Source organism: Bos indicus, chromosome 7 (genome assembly GCF_029378745.1).
Source record: "Bos indicus isolate NIAB-ARS_2022 breed Sahiwal x Tharparkar chromosome 7, NIAB-ARS_B.indTharparkar_mat_pri_1.0, whole genome shotgun sequence".
In the NCBI taxonomy this organism is placed as follows: Eukaryota; Metazoa; Chordata; class Mammalia; order Artiodactyla; family Bovidae; genus Bos; species Bos indicus.
This window is the reverse complement of record NC_091766.1, coordinates 65,843,815-65,856,550: the sequence shown is the minus strand read 5'-3', so window position 1 is coordinate 65,856,550 and position 12,736 is coordinate 65,843,815. Positions and strand designations below refer to the sequence as shown.

The 12,736-nt window shown below is 39.5% G+C and overlaps 1 long non-coding RNA gene across 1 annotated transcript in view; it reads right to left on the bottom strand.

Annotated features, from left to right (window-relative positions):
- Positions 1-11,325, bottom strand: part of LOC139184208 (uncharacterized) — an 86,826-nt gene extending 75,501 nt beyond the window's left edge. Inside the window, exon 1 of the long non-coding RNA XR_011567772.1 lies at positions 2,038-11,325. This is a non-coding gene — a long non-coding RNA (uncharacterized lncRNA). The remainder of the gene's footprint in view (positions 1-2,037) is intronic.
- Between the last annotated feature and the right edge of the window lie 1,411 nt (positions 11,326-12,736).

Genomic DNA, 12,736 nt, shown 5'->3' with positions numbered 1-12,736 from the left:
AGTCACCACGGAAAACAGTTTGGTGACTCCTCAGGCAACTGAAAACAGAACTACCATACAACTCAGCAATTCCACTTCTGGGTATAAATCCAAAAGAAGTGAAAGCAGGGGCTTGAGCAGATACCTGCATAACCATGTTTGTATTAAATAACAAGCAATAAACAAGAGCTGAAAAATGGAAGCAACCCTAATGTCCATCAATAAACATATGAATAAATAAAACATGGCATATACACACAATGGAATATTATTCAGCTTTAAAAGGGAAGTTCTGACAGCATGGATGAACCTGGAAGATACTATGCTGAGTGAAGTAAGCCAGTAACCAAAGAACGAATACTATATGATCATATGAGGTACCAAAAGCAGTCAAATTCATAGACAGAAAGTAGAAGGATAATGGTTGCCAGGAGCTGAGGGAGAAGAGAGAATAGGTAGTTAGTGTTGAATGGGTATATTCAGATGGGGAAGATGAGAAAGTTCTGGAAATGTTTAGTGGTGATGGGGGCACACAATGTGAATGTACTTAGTGCCACAGAAGTGTACTATATATATATATATATATATAAAAGCTTCCCAGGTGGTGTTAGTAGCAAAGAACCCATGTGCCAATGCAGGGGAAATAGGAGATGAGGGTTCAATTCCTGGTTCGAGAGTACATATACATACATACATAGGTACATACATACATGGGCTTCCCTGGTGGCTCAGATGGGAAAGTGTCTGCCTGCAATGTGGGAGATCCGGGTTCGATCTCTGGGTCAGGAAGATCCCCTAGTGGAGGAAATGGCAACCCACTCCAGTATTCCTGCCTGGAAAATTCCATGGACTGAGAAGCCTGGTAGGCTACAGTCCATGGGGTCACAAAGAGTCGGACATGACTGAGCGACTTCACTTTCACATACGTACATACAAGGTGGTGCTAGTGGTAAAGAACATGCCTGCCAATGCGGGAGACATTAGAGACATGAGTTCGATCCCTGGGTCAGGAAGATCCCCTGGAAGAGGGCATGGCAACGCACCCTAGTATTCTTGCCTGGAGAATCCCATGGACAGAGGAACCTGACGAGCTATAGTTCATAGGGGCGCACAGAGTGGGACACAACTGAAGTAACTGAGCATAACGTGTGTGTGTGTGTGTGTGTGTGTGTGTGTATCTTGCCATGATTTAAAAAAAAAAAAAACTGAGTATTGCAACTCCCAGACATAGCTGTCCTCTCTGATATTTCCCACCTGAACATATAGTGTGTCCATTCACCCAGCTTGCTCTAGCCAGAGAGCTGGGAACCAGTCCTGGTATCTTCCCACTCCTACCTGGTATCCCTGTATTAGCTCAGGACCCACCTGCTCCAGGCAATTCCCCACCAGCAGCTAGACCTAAACTGGGTCCCGCCACGCCTCAGCTTCAAGCTTCCCCTTGCACTCAGAATCCCATATGCACTCCTCTCTCTGAAGCCAGCTGACCTCACCAAAATCTTGTGCCACATTCTCCCTCACTCTGTACTTCCATGCTTCTCCTCACACTCTGTACTTCCAGTAGTTCCTCAAACTAACTAGGTTTCATCCTTTGCCCAGAACATTCTCCCCTCATCCTTTGCAAGCCAAACACTCCTCAGATTTCAGGCCTCAGCATAAACGGAACTTCCTCGAGGGCTCTTCACAGAGTCACAGTGCAAAAAGAGTGCCTCTGCTCTCCCCTCAAGTGCTCTTTTCTTAGCCCCCTGACACTTTCTGCATGTCTCTATTTGTATATCTCTCACTACCGGGGAGACAGTCAGATGCCAGAGGTTAGCAGCCAAGTCTGCCTTGATCCATAATCCCAGTACTTACTGCAATGCCTGGTGCATAGTAGATACGTATTTGTCGATGAGTGAATAAATAAAGGAATGCATGCTCTTTTAAATCACCCAAAAAACAGTAAGCATAAACCCTGCCTTTAACCCAAAAAGCCTCCACCCTTTACTTTCTTAGACACCCGGACAGCCTTTGTACGGTGCCCTGAAACACTGGGAGTCCCGCCTCCACTCTCTCACATACCTGCTCATAACCATTGGTGTTGGACGTTTGCTCCCAATGGCACTCTTGCAAAAGAGCCTCGCTTTTCTCCAGATGTTGATGAGAGAGATGCCTGTCATAGGTAATTGCTTGAGTTGTTTCCTGCAATGATATAAGTCCATTGACAAGCCTTAAAGCTGTTCCCGCACTTAGTTTTCAATGGCACGCTGCCTGCTGTATTAGTGAGCAAATTCCTTGAAACAACATGAGATCGACAATATTGATGGAATATAAAATCAGGTCAGTGGCTGCCAAGCACCCCAGAAAGGTCCTGATTCCTTACCTCAGCAGTAATGCTGAAGCCAGCGGCTCCCCGTCCGTTCTTCCTGCCTTTGGCAAGCCATCTTCCCCTAGGTAATGCTCCAACAAACAGTAACTTGGGTAATGACCAATGCTACAGTGATTATTATTGTTATCATGGACTCTATTTTATTCTCACTTAATTAGTAATTATTTTAAATTACATGGCTGAAGAGCTGCTACAATGAGTGTTTCCTGGCAGTCAGGGGCTAATTCTCCATCACTGCAAAAACATGGGCTATTTTCAGTTCAGCTGTTAAGACAGTGTAGTGATGAACGCCTCTCACCGCCATATGGTGTAGTCTAAACCTAGTGTCTCTTCACAACAATGCTTTCACTTCTATTACCATTAGAAAGAAATATGTAAAGACAGCTTTTTCTCTAAACCGAGTTCCCAGGCCAGCAGGGCCCCAAGTATCCTTTGGAGGAAACCAAACAACCCTACAGCACAGATCACTGCTCCTTTCTGTGCTCCCCTCAGGGACCCTCAAGTTCACAGTTGATATTTAACTGGCCATAAAACACACTCGTCTTCTACTGGACTCACGAATCTGATAACAAATCAGGAATGAAATCTCAAACCTGCGGGGCTTGCCAGCGGTCAAAGTATGTGAAGTCACTTGGTAACACCCTGCTTTTGCATTTTTGACATTAAGGAGTGGGTTTATTTCTACAGATAAATATGCTCTCCTCAAATCACTGAACCCAGGGAAATAATAAGATGAGCCCGGAAACATCTTTTCATGTCATAAAGAAAGTCATCAAACGATGAAGAAATTCAAAAGGACACAGGAAGCAACCTGCAATGGCTTCTACTAGCCAGATTTGGGACATTTTAGGCATGAAATACTGATAGCAACAGATTAGGATACAGTGAATAAAGTATGAATCTATACTAACAGAAATAAATGAGAAGAGGAACTTCTTTATCGTAAATAATAAATGCAAAAGGAATGATGATGGTTATTAGAAAATTACCACTTACTAACCTTCATAGTAACCTTTCAACAAAAAATATCAAAGATGTTAAACTCCAGTGAGTGAGAGATTGGTGAGGAAAGAGCTACTTACATAGTCTCAAAGTATCTCCTCCTAAGATACTTAATAATTACAAAGAGACTTTACAATAATTTTACAGTAGATTCACCTAGCAGTCAGCAGCACAATAAAGTGAATCAAAGTTAAAAACACCAATAACCAAATAGGCATCACTTGCCACCTTGTGGAGTATGATTCAAAAAAAAAAGCAACTGTGACTTTCCAGTCAAAACATATAATCTGAGTCCAAGTCCAAACTGAAGGCGACTCTACAAAATGACTGGCTTATAATCTTCAACCATGTTCATATCACAAAACTTAGAACTCCCATGTGACCTAGCAATTCCACTTCTGTATAAATACTCAAGATCAGTGAAAGCAGGGACTTGAACAGATATTTGTACACTCGCATTCATTGCAGCAATATTCACAATAACCAAAAGGTAAAGCAACCCAAGTGTCCACTGATAGGTGAATAAGCAAAACATGATATAGTCATACAATGGAATATTGTTCAGCCTGGAAAAGGAAATTCTGACACATGCTATAGTATGGATGAATCTTGAAGACATTATGCTAAATTAAATAAGTCAACCACAAAAGGACAAACAGTATGATTCTTATATGAGGTACTTAGAGTGGCCAGATTCAGAGAAAAAGTAGAATGGTGGTTGCTTGCCAGGGGCTGGGAGGGAGTAACGGGGAATGAATGTTTAGAGGATACAGAGTTTCAGAGGAAGAAGATAAAAAATTCTGGAGATGGATGGTGGTGATGCTCACCCAACAATGTAAGTGTACCTAATGCCACAAAAATGTATACTTACAATAGTTAAAATGGTTAAGCTTTGTGTTATATATATTTCACCACAAATATAAAAGAATTCAAGCTTTGGAGTCAAACCTGGGTTTGAGGAGGAGGAGGAGATGAGTTTAGTACATAGTTCTGACAGTAATGACAGTTTCATAGTTACGTATATGTATTTATCTCCAAACACCTCAAGTTTTATACATTAAATATCTACAGCTTTTATATGTCAGTCATAGCTCAGTAAAGTGGGGGGTTTTGTTGTTGCTATTTGTTTTTAATTTGGCTGTGTCATGAATGGCTAGCGAGATCTTAGTTCCCCAACTAGGGATTGAACCTGGGCCCCAGCAGTGAAAGTGCTGAGTCCTAATCACTGGACTGCCAGAAAATCCCCATTCAAGTGGTTTGGGGGAAAAAAAAAACAAAAACCTGGGTTCAAATTCTGACTCTGCTACTTACTATGTAACCCTTAAGAAAATTATTTAATTTCTTTGAACCTCAGGCTTCTCATTTATAAAATGGGAGACAATATTCAAGTCCATGAGATAAAATTGTTATAAGGCAGAAAACAATATTAAACATTTAGCACAATGCCTGGCATGTAGCAAGCATTGGGTTAATATTAGCAAGAGGATAAACGCCACCAGACATGAGATAACATGCTGCATGCGTTTAGAGAACCAATGCCACTTTGTGAGGTTGAAATATGTCTGCTAAGCAACAGTGCTAGAATGAAAAGCAGGTCTTTTATGCCAAGATAAAGAGTTTACACTTTGTCCTGAAGCCTGTGAGGAGTCACTGGAGGCTTGTAAGCAGTGGAGGGAGATATTAGAGAAGAAGGGAGAGAGGGCAGAGACAAGTGTATATTTCACTTGGTCATGGGCTTTCTCCTCTCCATCAACACATAACACCACTGGCTTCAGGGAAAACAAACCATTAAGGGAAATGCCACATTTAACACTCTCACTTTGCAGTTAGCACCTTAACAGAACAGGGAACTTGGATATAAAGAAGTAACTAGCCTGCTAAAGACTGTTTTGCCTTTACCTCCCACTTGAATCACTGGGTGGAGGGTACACTGGCCTCTCATGCTTCTCTGACTTAGCCAGGGCTTCCCACTGCCTTCTCCATCTGTCCCTTAACCCATGCCAAGCTTCCTTTGGCCCCTGAACATCTGTCATGAGCAGGGCTGGGTCAGAAGCATCTTGCTTGGGTTACAACCTGCACATCAAGGATGGCCTGTGGCATATAACCTCATCTCGTTTCAACTTTCTAATGTGGTCACATTTTCACCACTGTCACTAAATGTCATCTAAACAGGCGCACTCTTACTGACTTTTCTATTTATAAGGCTTAAGCTTTTATGTGAAGCTCAAGGTAATGAAAGTAACCAAAAGCAAACATTTCTCCTGGGTAAGCTGCATTTTTCACTTGCTTCTGCTCAGTACCCTAAATGAGATTTTTTTTTTATTTTACTGTTTTTTCCCCCTGATTACCTAATAATAAACATTCCACCATGAAAATATCAAAAATATACAAAGTACAAAAGGAAAAATAAAAACCACCTATAATCTTTTCATACAGCTATAATACTCTTAAAAATACTGGTATACATCCTTCTAGGGTTTTTCCCCCTAGTTTTCTATTTATGCATATTATTATAGTTTAAAAAATTACTTACATTGTACACAATGAAAAATTTACATTTTAAGTAACACCTAGTAACTAGTCAACACTTCACATTGTATGTCATTAATAGCATACTGTGAACCTTACCCCTGTCACTCAGAACTGTGTTCTAACGACTCCACAGTATACCATCATTTGTGTATCAGAGCCCTGATCTCCACAGTCCAAGTCGTTGCCTGCACAAGCAGTAGGCCTGGGGTGGGGTGGGTCTCCTGGAATAGAAGACAACTTTTTTTTAGCCACACAATGGTGCAATTTTAGCTAGAAAATGCCCAAGCACACAAAGGGAACATAACCTAGCCAGTTTCCTGTCATTGGAATGTTTTAGGTCATTTCCAGTTATCTTTATTATGAATATCTTTGTGTATATATTATGAAAACATTAACATATGTTAATGAAAACAGTTTTTGAGGCTCTTTTTAATGCTGCTGGACTTCTACCAAGTGCTTCAGTGTTTTCTTCTCTACCATGTCCCAATTCTAGATGTTTCCATTCTAATATTGGGCAATTAGATATGTGACAAGCGCACACTTTCAACATGCAACTATTTGATTATTAGGGAGAATTATTTTTAAAAGTATTACTTCTTCTCTTAAAAATCCCCTATTCATATTCCTTGACTGTTTTTCTATTGGAGTATTGGTCTCATTGATTTTAGGGGCTCTTTGTATTTCAAGAATGCTAACTCTTTATCTGCCATATTTATTTTTTAATTTTATTTATTGACTGCACTGAGTTTTTGTGGTGGTGTGTGAATTCTCAGCTGTGGCATGTGGGATCTAGTTCCCTGACTAGGGATTGAACCAAGGCCCCTTGCACTTGGGAGTGTACAGCCTTAGCCACCAGACCACCAGGAAAGTCCCTGTCATGTATTTTTTAAATATTTTCCCTAATTGCATGTTATCTTTCAGTTTTGCTCTGCTGTTTTAAAATTTGTACATCATTTTTAATTTCGAAGTAATAAAAATCTATCAATCTTTTCCTTATGTCTTCTGCCTTTACTTTGATATTTAAAAACCTTTCTCCACTCCAAGTCAGATTTTACCCACATTTGTTTTTTATTATATGCCTCATAACTGCAACATAGATTCTTCTAATTGGGTTTGGTTTATCGTGTTCAGAGTCTGTTGACCTGTGCTGAAGCAGGCGGCTGCTCTGGCTGGTGGAGCACTAGCCGGAATGGAGAAGTGATGACAAAATGAGGGGAACCACCTTCACCGATGGACTTGGACTCTCTGCGCCTGAATCCTGTTAAAACGTGGGAAACTACATTTGGACCCCAAGTGCTCCTTTTTTTAAAACTACAAAGTATGGTTCATATAAACAGAAGGCTGTGCAGTGTGATGAATAATCATAAAACAAATGTTCCTGTAACTGCCATCCACATCACTGAGACGGAGAGGGAGGAAGAGAGGAGGAGGGGGAGTGGGAGGGAGGGAAGGAGGGAGAGAAGACAGATTCCCACAATGGGTTCTCTCTCAAAAACACTCCTTTTACCTCTTGATAATCACTGTCCTGAGGCGGCAGTCTTCACTTTGTTTTACTTTATACTTTGCTCTCCTATGTATTCATCACCTATCTTTTCTGCATATTTCTAAGCTTTTAATGGTTTCATTTTTTCATCCTTATTCATAATCCATTTGGAATTAATCTTATCAGATAACATGAGGAATTAATTTCCCACAAACGATTTAATTATTTCAGCACCGTTTATAGTATAACACTTTCTTCTTGAACCAGTTTTTTAAAGTCAGATCTCTCGAGATATAATTCGTCCTCTTATAATAATGTCATGAATTTTGACAAACGCCACGTGTAGTCACAACAATCAACACACATAGATGGAGTAGTTCCATGATTCCCAAAAGTTTGCTTGTGCCCATTTGTAGTCAATCTCCCATTCCCCACCTGCCAGCCCCTGGCAACCCTGATCTGTTTTCTCTGTTCATGTGGTTTTTGCCTTTTCCTGAATGTCAATGAAACATACAACGTATAGCCTTTTTTGAGTTCAGCTTTTTCACTTACTGTAGTGCTTTTGAGATTCGTCCATGTCGTTGCTTGTATCAGCAGTTCCTCCATCTTATTGATGAAAAGTATCCCATTGTAGGGACACACCACAATTCATAGATTCTATCTTCCACCATTAAGTATGATGGTAGCCATAGGGTTTTTGTAGATGTCTATTATCAGACTGAGAAAGTTCTAGTTTGCTGAGTTTTTATCATAAATGGATGTTCAATGTTATCAAATGCTTTTCACGCAGTTATTAAGGAACACATTTTGGTCCATCTGAATGAGTAACAGACTGCCACTGCAGAGACGAGGCTGTAGTCTACTGTCCAGGGAAAAAGGCAGGGTCTTGAGCCCCCTGTCCACTGATCACTTTGAACCCTGTGGGCAACTTGAGTTTCCTGCCCTACCCCCAGCAGCATAGAGCTTTTGATCCCTAAGGGAGGAAAATTCAGGGAAGCCAATGGCATTTTGTGTCCCCAACATCCACCAACTGCCTCCCTCTGTCTGGACCTCAGACGTGGGTTCAAGAGGGCCAGTCTCCTGCCCTCCCCCAGTACTTCTGGTGAGCAGCTGGTGGAAGTCTGTGGAGGACAGTCTAGCTGAGATGGAACTCCTCTGCTACCTCAGCTACCCCAGATTTACAGCTCATCCACATGTGGATTTTAAACTACAATTTAGCTTATCTCATCTCCCCACGTGGACAGTGGCTAAGTTTCTGCTCCCCAAGCTCTGTGGGAGTGGAGACAGTTGTGAAGCCCATCTCTCTTCAGAGGGGCTTGTCTCTCTTCTGAATGTGGCTGTGCCTCCCAACCTCATCTTTCTTATGAGCTCAAGCAAAGTAATGATCTTGTAGTTTATGTCAATTTCTCATTATTAGGACAGAAGAGACGTGATTAGCAGCTTTCTATATTTTAAGCAGAGGCGTAAGAACATTTCAATTCCACCTTCATCCTAAACCAAATGTATACACTTAAGTCTGTTTGGGGGCCTATTTTTATTCTTACACAAGAACCATGCTGCTCTGATAATAAATCTTTCAGTGTAAGCCACCTCCCAATCTTCTAAAAATTTCTCAGCCTTTTATTAAGCTTCTCAGGTGACCTTAGGATTATACTGTCTAGATAAAAAAAGAATACTTTTGACATTTTTATTAAATTGAAATGGCTGAATTACTGAGTTATGCCATCCAAGAATGTAGCATGCCCTGCCATCTAAGTCTTCATGTGTCTCAGGAAAGCTTTATAGTTTTGTTTATATGGGTCCTGCATAGCTTTCATATGTCAAGTTTATTCCTAGATATTTTCTATTTTAGTCTCTATTTTAATGGCTTTTTAAAATTATATATTCTGATTGCTAACTTAAAGCATAAGCGTTGACTTACACTGATTTTGCAATCAACTGACTTACTGAACTCTCCTTACTTCTAATAATTTTTCAGTTGATTTTCTTGGTTTCCCAGGGAGGCAGTTACATGCAAGTAATAATTCATCTCTTCCTTTCCAAAGATTTTTCTCTTATTTCATTTTGTCTTATGGCTTTTGACTAAACTTTTTGGAAATATTAAATAACCATGAATAGTTGGCACACTTGACTTGTCCCCAACTTTGGTGGGAAACTCCAGTGTTATCATTAAGTATGATGATACTTGAGGCAGATACAACAAATTCACTTAGTCAATAGCTGCTCAAATTTCCTTTCAGCCAGTATTTGAAAAAGAAAAGAACAGTCCCTGGCATTCAGAAGCTGGCTAGGCACTTGACACAGTTATTCTCCTGTTGAACAGAAACCATCTCTCAGAATACCAACTCAGACAAGGTCATTCTGGGAACACGATTAAATGAAATAAAACAAGCACACAACATAATTTCATCTAAGCATAGACAAAAACAAGGTTGCGGGTGCTATCCACAAAATACCAAACACCTTTTCTTTGCTAAAATAAGTGACTGTTAATTCTTATCAATTATTTACACCTATTTCCTCACCCAAGTTTGCCCTCCCTATATGTAAAATTTATTGAGATAATCAATCATAGAATTCCCCCCACCCACATTGTCTGATGACATCAAATTCAGAGCAAACCCTAGCAAGTCAACCAACCAAAGCCCAAATCCTATAAAATCACTCCACCAAAGCCCAAATCCTAACATCCTCTTGCTGAGGATTCCCCATGGTCACCATGGTGTGTTCTCCCTTGCTGCAAAAAGTAATAAACCCAACTTGTTCAACTCTGTGTTCATGGTGGTCTCTGGCTGCAGAACACTGACATGTTTTAAGAGGCCAGAAAATTAGAAAGTACTTTTCTAGACTACTTTATAGCTAAGGTTCAGTCTTATGACACTTCTGCCAGTCACTGATACCCACTCCTGATTCAGAAAATGAAGAAAGTACCTGCAGACCAGGGGGAAACATATTATATAGTCTGGGGCCCACTTAGAAATTCTTTGAGCTAGCTAAGATCCTTAATAATTCCCTTCTGCTTAGTCTAACAAGATGTTGAAATGGGACACCTGCTGCCCTAGTGTGGTGTCTTACACTGAGGCACTACTGTGATAGGTATCGAGTTGCCAAAATGATTGTGAGAGCATCACTTCTAACTCCCAATTATTACTCAAGTTCATTTTTGATCAATTCTAATCCAGAACCATACAGAGAAATAGTATATATAGTGTATATATATATATATACACTATACATACATATATATGTATAGAATATATATATACACATATATATATATTCTTGTATATATACTAGTGTGTGTATATATATACTATATACACATATACATATATATACATATATATACTATGACCAACCTAGATAGCACATTGAAAAGCAGAGACATTACTTTGCCAACAAAGGTCTGTCTAGTCAAGGCTATGGTTTTTCCAGTGGTCACGTATGGATGTGAGAGTTGGACTGTGAAGAAAGCTGAGCACCGAAGAATTGATGCTTTTGAACTGTGGTGTTGAAGAAGACTCTTGAGAGTCCCTTGGACTGCAAGGAGATCCAACCAGTCCATTCTGAAGGAGATCAGCCCTGGGTGTTCTTTGGAAGGAATGATGCTAAAGCTGAAACTCCCAATACTTTGGCCACCTCATGCAAAGAGTTGACTCATTGGAAAAGACTCTGATGCTGGGAGGGATTGGGGGCAGGAGGAGAAGGGGACGACAGAGGATGAGATGGCTGGATGGCATCACTGACTCGATGGATGTGAGTCTGAGTGAACTCCGGGAGTTGGTGATGGACAGGGAGGCCTGGTGTGCTGCGATTCATGGAGTTGCAGAGAGTCGGACACAACTGAGCGACTGAACTGAACTGAACTGAAATGATATATATACTATATATATATACTATATATATACTATATATGTATATATACATATACACATATAGTATATATACATATCTATAGTATAGTATATACCATATACATATATAGTATATGCATATATGTGCATATAGTATGTACATATAATATATGCACATATATGCATATATATGTATATAGTATATATACATATAGTATATATACATATTTGCACATATATAATATACATATATATGCATATACATAGTATACATATATATGCATATATATAGTATATATATATACACACATACATACACACATATATCCCTATACACACATATACTTTTTCATATTCTTTTCCCTGTGATTACAGGATATTAAATAGTTTCCTGTGCTATACAGTAGGACTTTTTTTCACCTATTTTATATATAGTATTTTCTATCTGCTATCCCAAACTCCTAATTTATCCCTCCCCCAAGCCCTTTTCCCTTTGGTAACCGTAAGTTTTGTTTTCTATGTCTGTGCGTCTGTTTTGTAAATCATTTGTGTTGCATTTTAGATTCCACATATAAGTGATATCATAGTATCTGTCTCTTTCTGGCTCACTTGATAATGTGAAAGACAGTATGATAATCTCTAGGTTTATCCATATTGCTGCAGATGGCGTTATTTTTTATGACTGAGTAGTATTCCAGTGTATGTGTACCACATCTTCTTTTTCCATTCATTTATCAATGGACATTTAGGTTGCTTTCCTGTCTTGTCTATTTGTATCATTTGTATTTCTTCATTAAACTTATAAGATCTGTCCATAACCATTTTTCCCTCAAAGAATTAAGGACTGTTTTATTATCAAGGAGATTATGCTTAAACCTTCTTAAAAAGAACAAATTTCTGATTTTAGGGCAGTATGATTTTAAAAAGTGGTGTATATGATTCTTACTTGAGAGAATGTGGGGACTTCTTTGTAAATCAAAATTAAAACTGCAGAATCAATTTAGAGTCTACAACTATAGAATTTAAAATTTGTAGAATCAATTTTACCAATCGTTAGAGACATTTGAAAAGACTGGTATTCTCCTTAGAGTACAAAGTTTGAAATATTTATTAGAGCTACTACTATGTAGCCAACTACCTCAAATTTCAGTGGCTTAATAAGAACTTACTGATTTCTTCATGAGCCTATTAAGTCAGTTTGTGCTGGTTTACCTATTCTCACCTGTCATCAGCGTTTGCTGCATCAGCAGCTATGAGGATGCTGGCTGTAAGCTGGGGCCCACATCTCTCTTCCACATGGTCTCTCATCCTTGAGCACGTCAGCCTGGGCTTGTTTACATAGAGAAGCAGAGATCCAAGAAACAATAAGGAAGCAAACAGAGACAAGGCTGAAAACCTGCAAGCTGTCACTTCTGCCACATGCTATTAGAAAGTCAGCCCAAAGTCAAGAGGTCAGAAGAGACTCCACTTTGCAATAAGAAGAACTGCAAAGTCACACTGTAAAGAGCATGAATATAGGAA